The following is a 7,803-nucleotide window of genomic DNA, read 5'->3' as shown; positions in this document are numbered from 1 at the left end:
AAGAAGACAGGTATGCCCACTTTCACCACTCCTATTTGACATAGTACGTGGAATTGCTAGCCGTAGTGATCAGATAAGAAGAAGAAATTAAAAGGTACCCAAATAGGAAAAGAAGAAGTAAAACTCATTATTCACAGGTGACATGATATTGTACATAGAAAACCTCAAAAACTTCATCAAAAAACTACTAGACTCAATAAATGAATTCAGCAATGTAGTAAGATACAAAATTAACACCTAGAAACCTATGGCTTTTTTATACACCAATAATGAACTCACAGAAACAGAAACTAATAAAGCAATCCATTTACCATTGCACCAAAGATATCTAGGAATAAACTTAACTAAGGAGGTAAAAGACCTGTACTTGGAAAACTACAAGACATTGAAAAAAGAGATAGAGGAAGACATAAACAAATGGAAGAACATACTGTGTTCACAGATTGGTAGAATCAGCATCATTAAACTGTCCATACTACCCAAAGCAATCTACAGATTCAGTGAAATCCCCACCAAAGACACACTTCAAAGATCTAGAACAAACTCTCCAAAAATTCATATGGAATAAAAAGACCCCAACTAGCCACCACAATCCTGAGAAAGAAGAACAAAGTTGGAGGGAATCACAATACCAGATATCAAGCTATATTACCAAGACACAGTTCTCAAAACTGCCTGGTACTGGCACAAAAACAGACATATAGACCAATGGAACAGAATAGAGAACCCAGAAATTGACCCAAGCCATTATGCTCAATTAATATTTGACAAAGGAGGCAAGAGCATACAATGGAATCAAGACAGTCTCTTCAGTAAATGGTGTTGGGAAATTTGGTCTGATATGTGAAAAAAAAAAAAAGAAACTAGGTCACCAACTTACACCATACTCAAAATCAAATTCAAAATGGCTAAAGGACTTAAATGTAAGATGGGAAACCATAAAAATCTTACAAGACTCCATAGGCAGCAAAATATCAGACATATGTCTTAGCAGTATCTTTACAGACACAGCTCCTAGGGCAATGGAAACTGCGGAGAAAATAAGTAAATGGGACTACATCAAAATAAAAAGCTTCTGCACAGCAAAAGAAACCAACAAAACAACAAGAAAACCCACTGCATGGGAGAACATATTTGCCAATGATATTTCAGATAAGGGTTTAATCTCCAAAATTTACAGAGAACTCATACAACTTAACAAAAGGAAGATAAACAGTCCAATCAGAAAATGGGTAAAGGACCTAAATAGACACTTTTTGAAAGAAGACATACAGAAGGCCGAGAGACATGAAAATATGCCCAAAGTCACTAATCATAAAAGAGATGCAAAGCAAAACAACGAGATACCATGTCACATCTGTCACAGTGGCTATCATCAACAAATCAACAAACGACAAGTGCTGGTGAGGATGTGGAAAAAAAGGAACCCTCCTGCACTGCTTGTGGGAATGCAGACTGGTGCAGCCATTGTGGAAGACAGTATGAAGTTTCCTCAAAAAGTTAAAAATGGAACTCCCATCTGACCCAGTAATTTCACTTCTAGGACTATATCCCAAGAAAACAGAGACACAAACAGAAAGGATATATGCATCCCTATGTTCATAGCAGCACAATTTACAACAGCTAAGATTTGGAAACAACGTAAGTGCCCATCAGCAGGTGAGTGGATTGGAAAACTGCGGTACATCTACACAATGGAATACTATGCTGCTATAAAAAAGAAGGAACTTTTACCATTTGCAACAGCATGGATGGAACTGGAGAGCATTATGCTAAGCAAAATAAGCCTGTCGGAGAAAGATAAATATCACATGATCTCACCATATGTGGGATATAATGATCAACATAACTTGATGAACAAGAATAGATCAATCTAGAGGGGAAGGAGGAGTTAGAAAGCAACCAAAGGACTTATATGCATGTATATTAACATAACTGATGGACACAGACACTTGGGCAGTCAGGGCTTGCCCAGGATGGGAATGGTTGGGCGTCAAATGGGGAAAAAGGAGACATATATAAATCTTTAGACAGTAAATTTTTTTAAAAGGGTAAAATAAAGCCATTTATATTTAATGCAATTATTGTTGATTTTAATCTACTATTTTGCTATTTGTTTTCTATTTGTCCCATATTTTCTTTATTCCTTTTTTCCTCTTTTCATATCTTTTATTGGATTTATTGAATACTTCTTAATGTTCTATTTTATTTTTTATTGGCTCATTAGGCATATCACTTTATTGTATTTTATACTATGCATCTTTATTACAGTTCGCCTTCACATACTATTATAGCAGATTACATAAAATGTCAGGTATCCTATATAATAAAAGCCTAATATGTTAAGTGTCTGGTCATCTGTTCAACCAATCAAAGCGTAATATGCTAATGATATGGAAAGGCCTCTCAACAGCTCACTATGATGTGCACTGACCACCAGGGAGCAGACATTTTGACCAGTAGGTTAGCTTGCTGCTGGGGTCTGACCGATCAGAACTGAGTGAGATGGGCTGGACACACCCTGGAGCCCCCCTGTGGTCCCTCCCTGGCTGGCCAACCTCCTGCATCCTTCCCTGGCCCCAGTTGTGGTGGAGTCCCTCAGCCTGGCCTGCACCCTCTTACAAGCTGAGACCCCTCATGGGATGTCAGAGAGCTGGTTTAGCCCGATACCACAGGCCAGGCTGAGGGACCCCATTGGTGCATGAATTTGTGCACTGGGCTTCTAGTATTTTAATAACAGAATACCTCTATTTCCCTGTTCCTATCCTATTCTACATATATTATGAATCCAAAAATATACTTTTATTATTTTTGCTCTAAACAGCACATTGTCTCTCAAAACTTTTTAAAATGAGAAGCTAATTACACGTGTATTATCCAGTGCGCTTTATTCCTTTGAGTCGGTCCAGGCTTCCATTTGATCATTTGCCATCTGCCTGAATGACTTCCTTTAACTTTCTAGGTAGTGCCTGCCTGCTAGTGAAACATTCTCTTGGATATTTGTTTGAAGATACCTGTATTTCATCTTCAGTTTTAAAGGATATTTTCACTAAATATGTAGTTCTAGATTGACAGATTTTTTTTCTTTCAGCATTTTAAAGATTCATTATCTCCTGGCTAGCACAGTTTCCAATGAAAAATCCTCAGACAGTCTTATCTTTTTAAAGTATTTTTTACTGGCTGTTTTTAAGACTTTATCTTTATTTCTGTTCTTGCAATTTGAGTATGAATTATCTTGATGTGGTTTTCTTTGTGTTTGTTTATCTTTTCCTTTGTTGATCTTCTTTGCTTGTAGGTTTATAGTTTTCTTCATACTGAAAAAAAATCTTGGCCGTTGTATCTTCACATATTTTTCACATATTTTTCCAAGCCTTCCTTCTTTTGGTTTGCAATTACACATATGTTAGATGGTGTGATATAGTCTTGCAGATTACTAAGATTATTTATTATATTCATTAAGGTTTTTTTGTCTCTCTGGCAATACTTTGGATGTTTAAAATGCCTTTTCTTCATATTCACTAATCTTTTCTTCTATAGGGTTGAATTTGTTGTTCAACCCATCAAGCGAAAATTTCCTTTCAGAGAATATATTATTATGTTCTAGGTTCTTTAGGTTTTTTTTTAAATATCCTCTGTTCCTCTCCTTATTATGTTCATGTTTTTATTTAAATATTTGGGGTTTTTTTTATTAATTGATTTTGAGAGAAAGAGACAGAGACATTAATTTGTTGTTCCACTTATTGATGCATTCATTGGTTAATTCTTGTATGTGCCCTGACTGGGGATCAAACGTGTAACCTTCGCATATCAGGATGACACTCTTAACTAACTTGAACTAGGTAAGGGCTGGGTGTGGTAATAGCTATTTACGTCTTTGTCTACTAATTTTACTATCTGTCAGTTCTAGGTTTAACTCTATTGACTGATTTTTTCTCCTGCTTATAACTCACATAGTCCTTCTTTTTCTCATGTCTGGTTATCTTTTATTGGATGCCGGACATTATAAAAGTTAAGTTGAATGCTGCATTATCTTTACTTCTTTTAAATAAATATTGGACTTTTTTAAAGAAACTGTTAAGTTACTTGTAGATAATTAGTTTGATCCATTTGAGGCTTGTTTCAAACTTTGTTAGAGCAAATTTAAAGTTGACTTTACTCCAAGTCTAGTTTAACCGATAACTGTGACCTTCCTGGATGTTCTGTGAGGACTCTCCATTCTGACCGATCAGAGATTGAAAATCTCTGAGCTCTGTGTGAGCTTTGGGAATTGTCTGTCTTAAAGCTCACCGGTCACTTTGTACTTGGTCTTATAGAACTTAACCTTACACATGCACAGCTAAGTATCAGTAGCAGACTCAGGTGAACCCATGTAGCTATGAGGACTTCCGCATGCACCCTCCTCCCATCTAGTGGTCTGCCCCGGCAAACTCCAGCTGCTCAGCCTTCCCAGACTCTAATCTCTGTTTCCTCGATTCACAATACAGCTGTGCTGTGCTCGACTCCCTCCCCGTGTCCAGGCCCAGAATGTGCCTCCAGGAAGAAAGGGATGGTTGTCGGGTTGACCCTCTTTGTTTCCCTTCCCTTCACAGTCACAGTCCTGTGCTTCTTGCTCCCAGCACCCTAACAGTTTTCTCCATATTCTGTCCAGTTTTCTAGCTGTTTACTGTAGCAGATGAAGTATGGTCCCAGCTACCCCACCATGGTCCCAGTGGAAATCATGAATTTTATTTATGCTTCACAAATTTATGCCTTTATTTTGATGTAATATGTAGAGGTTTTTAAGTTGGAAAGTTCTGTAAAAATTCTAAATTTTAAAAATTAAAATAAATTAAATCTAAGTATTCATTATGAATTATCTGAATATTTATGCACCATAGGATATTATACAGTTATGTAGTAATATCTGGCACCATAACTCTTTCAGTCTTTGAAGAAGCTTCAAATGGGTACCTATACAACTTTTAGTAGAAAATACTGCATAATGATCTGAGCTTTGTACTGTTTAGAGATTTTGGGAAGCATCCTTTTATTTAATCCTGTTTATTCCAAAACTTACACTATTATATTTTAAAGAAATGTATCTTTATGAGACCTGAACTTGCCTTAAAAAGAGGAGTCTCCTAATTTTCTTCTGTCCAAATCACCTTCCTGGAAATCATGGATGCATGAATTTTCACCTTTAGTGATGGGACATGGAAAATAAAGGAATGAAAGACTTTTTTGAATTATGACATAATGTGAAGTGCCCTGCAGAAAAGGGTGCTATATTAAGATGATTTGGGGGCGGGGGGAGTGGATATCTATAATACTTTCAACAATAAAGATAAAAAAAATTTAAAAGATGATTAACAGCCATTGACACCTTTGTGAAAATTGGTTGGTTGATTGGTTCTTTTGCAATAGGGTTTTAAACCTGAGATTTTGATGGTAGTTGCATAGAGAAAGTGGACCAACACACTGGGCTCTTTGACAAGGAAGACGCCCTAGAGAAGCAGAGGGGAACCGAGTGCTTGTGAAGGGTGAAGGGGCAGCCAAGCACACACAGGAGCAGTGAGGTTGAAACAACAGCAACAACAAAACAATTCTGCTCACTTCAAAAAAATTTTTTTTTCTCATCTGTTATTCTATACCTATTCAGGCCATGTTGTAGATGACTATTGGAAAACGGTATTTTTCTATAGTAATCATAGCTATGAAAATACGACTTGGGTTCAAATAGCTAACCCTAACTTAATTTATGTATGACATTAAATGTAAGTCAATACCATACTGAGAGTAAAATTATTCAAAAATGTCGGGGGGACAGTTCGCATGATAAATTAGCTATAATTTTTCAACCATGCTCAACCAGCGCTTTTTAGATGTAATTGAAAAGCTCAGAAATTCAGGCCGCTGGGACTTAGGTTCACATACATAGTAAAAGCCTTGAAGCTTGATAAATAAATTTTACTTCTTCAAGTATTCAAGAAATTACACAATTTCTCATTATGCTTTAGAGTATTGATTCTGCTCTATTTTGCTGTTAACTAGGTCTAGGCCGGCGGTTCTCAACCTGTGGGTCGCGACCCCTTTGGAGGTCGAACGACCCTTTCACAGGGGTCGCCTAAGACCATCGGAAAAACACATACATAATTACATGTTGTTTTTGTGATGAATCACTATGCTTTAATTATGTTCAATTTGTAACAATGAAATTGGGGGTCACCACAACATGAGGAACTGTATTAAAGGGTCGCGGCATTAGGAAGGTTGAGAACCACTGGTCTAGGCTTTTTATCTACCACCATCTGGTCTCACTTTAAATTCATCATTGGTCATTTCAAGGGGGACCCAGAATGCTTCCCGGGTCCATGGACTCATCCTGCAGTCCCTCCCCACTTTCCCAGGTGACTATTCATGTTCTCGCCTCACACCTTGAGTCTCCCAACAGTCTCTTCTGCCCTCCTCCTGCTAACCTGATGAACCATTCCTTCTGCTTCATGGAGAAACTGGAATTAATCAGGAGTTCCCACCACTGCTGCTGGGGCGGTACCTGTACTTCCCAGCAAAGGCCCTCTCCTCCCCTGCACTCTCTATCCCACGACCTTTCCTTTCCTCAAGGACATGTCTCCAGTGAGTCCCTGGCATCAGCTATTTTCCCCTCTCTCCTGCAGATCTTTCCTGTCAGCGTGTATGCTGTCAGTTCTCTCATCTCACAAAAAAAAAATACAAACAAACAAGTCAGCCCCGCCTTGCCCACTTCCCCTGCAGCTTCCAGCCCGGTTCTCTCCTTCCCTCTGTAACAAACCCTGGACAAAGTGTCTGTATCTGCTCCAGTCCCTCCCCTCTCTCTTGGGCTCCCTCTAATCTAGCGTTCCTCCTTGCCACTACACAAAATTGCTTCTATCCAAATCACCAATGTCCCCCACGTGCTCAAAAAAGCCATGTGGTCATTTCCCAGACCTCCCTGTGCACGAGCTCTCTGTAGCGTCTGACACAGTGGAATACTCCTTGAAACACTTTATGTGGCTTCAGGATGCCACCCTGTTCTGGCCTCTTACCTCTCTGGCCTTTATTTGCTTTCTTGACATTGGCAGGCACAGGGCTCAGTATACTTGTACTTCCGTTTTTATAGACCCTCGATGCCTTAGCATGTCATCCAGTAGCATAGTCCTATGCACCATGTACATGCTGATGTATACTTTTAGCCTAGACCTCTCCCCTGAACTCCAGACTGGAATGTCCACATGTTCACTGCAACGCTACATGTCCAATAGGCATCTCCAAGCTTCATGTGTCCGAAACTTATCTGAATCTTCCTCCAAAAACCTGTTCCACCAAGGTTTTGATGTAATGATGACAACCCATTCTTCTAGTTGCTTGGGACAACTATCTTGAAGTCACTCTTGATTCATTTCTTGTTATCATACAGCATAGCCAGTTATGAGAATAGTGGCCAGAAGCTCATTAGATGAAGGGCCCAGCACAGGTTGGAAGGGCTACTCCGTGCCTGCACAGGGAGGGGAAGGCCCAGTCTAGGGCATGTCACTGTGACATTTCCAAACACTCAGGATAAAGGGAAGGTCCCAAAGGTGCCCAGAGAGCGGAAGGCAGGTCACATGCAAAAAAGTCAGACCTGGAGTGGCAGAGGACACAATCGCACTGTCCGCGGGCTTATTCTGGCAACACCCCGCTTCCGGGACATGGACATGGTTTGATTAGATACATGTGTCACTTCAAAAAATCACTCTTGTGTGTTAGGCAGAGTGGGGGCTCAAGTCAGCTCAGTGAACCTAGAAGTCTCCAATCTGCCTGTCTGGGAAC

General features: G+C 39.3%; 1 protein-coding gene across 1 annotated transcript in view; it reads left to right on the top strand.

Moving 5' to 3' along the window:
* CEP112 (centrosomal protein 112kDa) overlaps positions 1-7,803 on the top strand; it is a 353,141-nt gene that overhangs the window by 226,564 nt on the left and 118,774 nt on the right. The window lies entirely within an intron of this gene.

Source organism: Myotis davidii, unplaced genomic scaffold, assembly GCF_000327345.1.
Source record: "Myotis davidii unplaced genomic scaffold, ASM32734v1 scaffold69, whole genome shotgun sequence".
In the NCBI taxonomy this organism is placed as follows: domain Eukaryota; kingdom Metazoa; phylum Chordata; class Mammalia; order Chiroptera; family Vespertilionidae; genus Myotis; species Myotis davidii.
The sequence above is the reverse complement of the archived record's forward strand: the minus strand, read 5'-3'. Positions and strand labels throughout refer to the sequence as shown.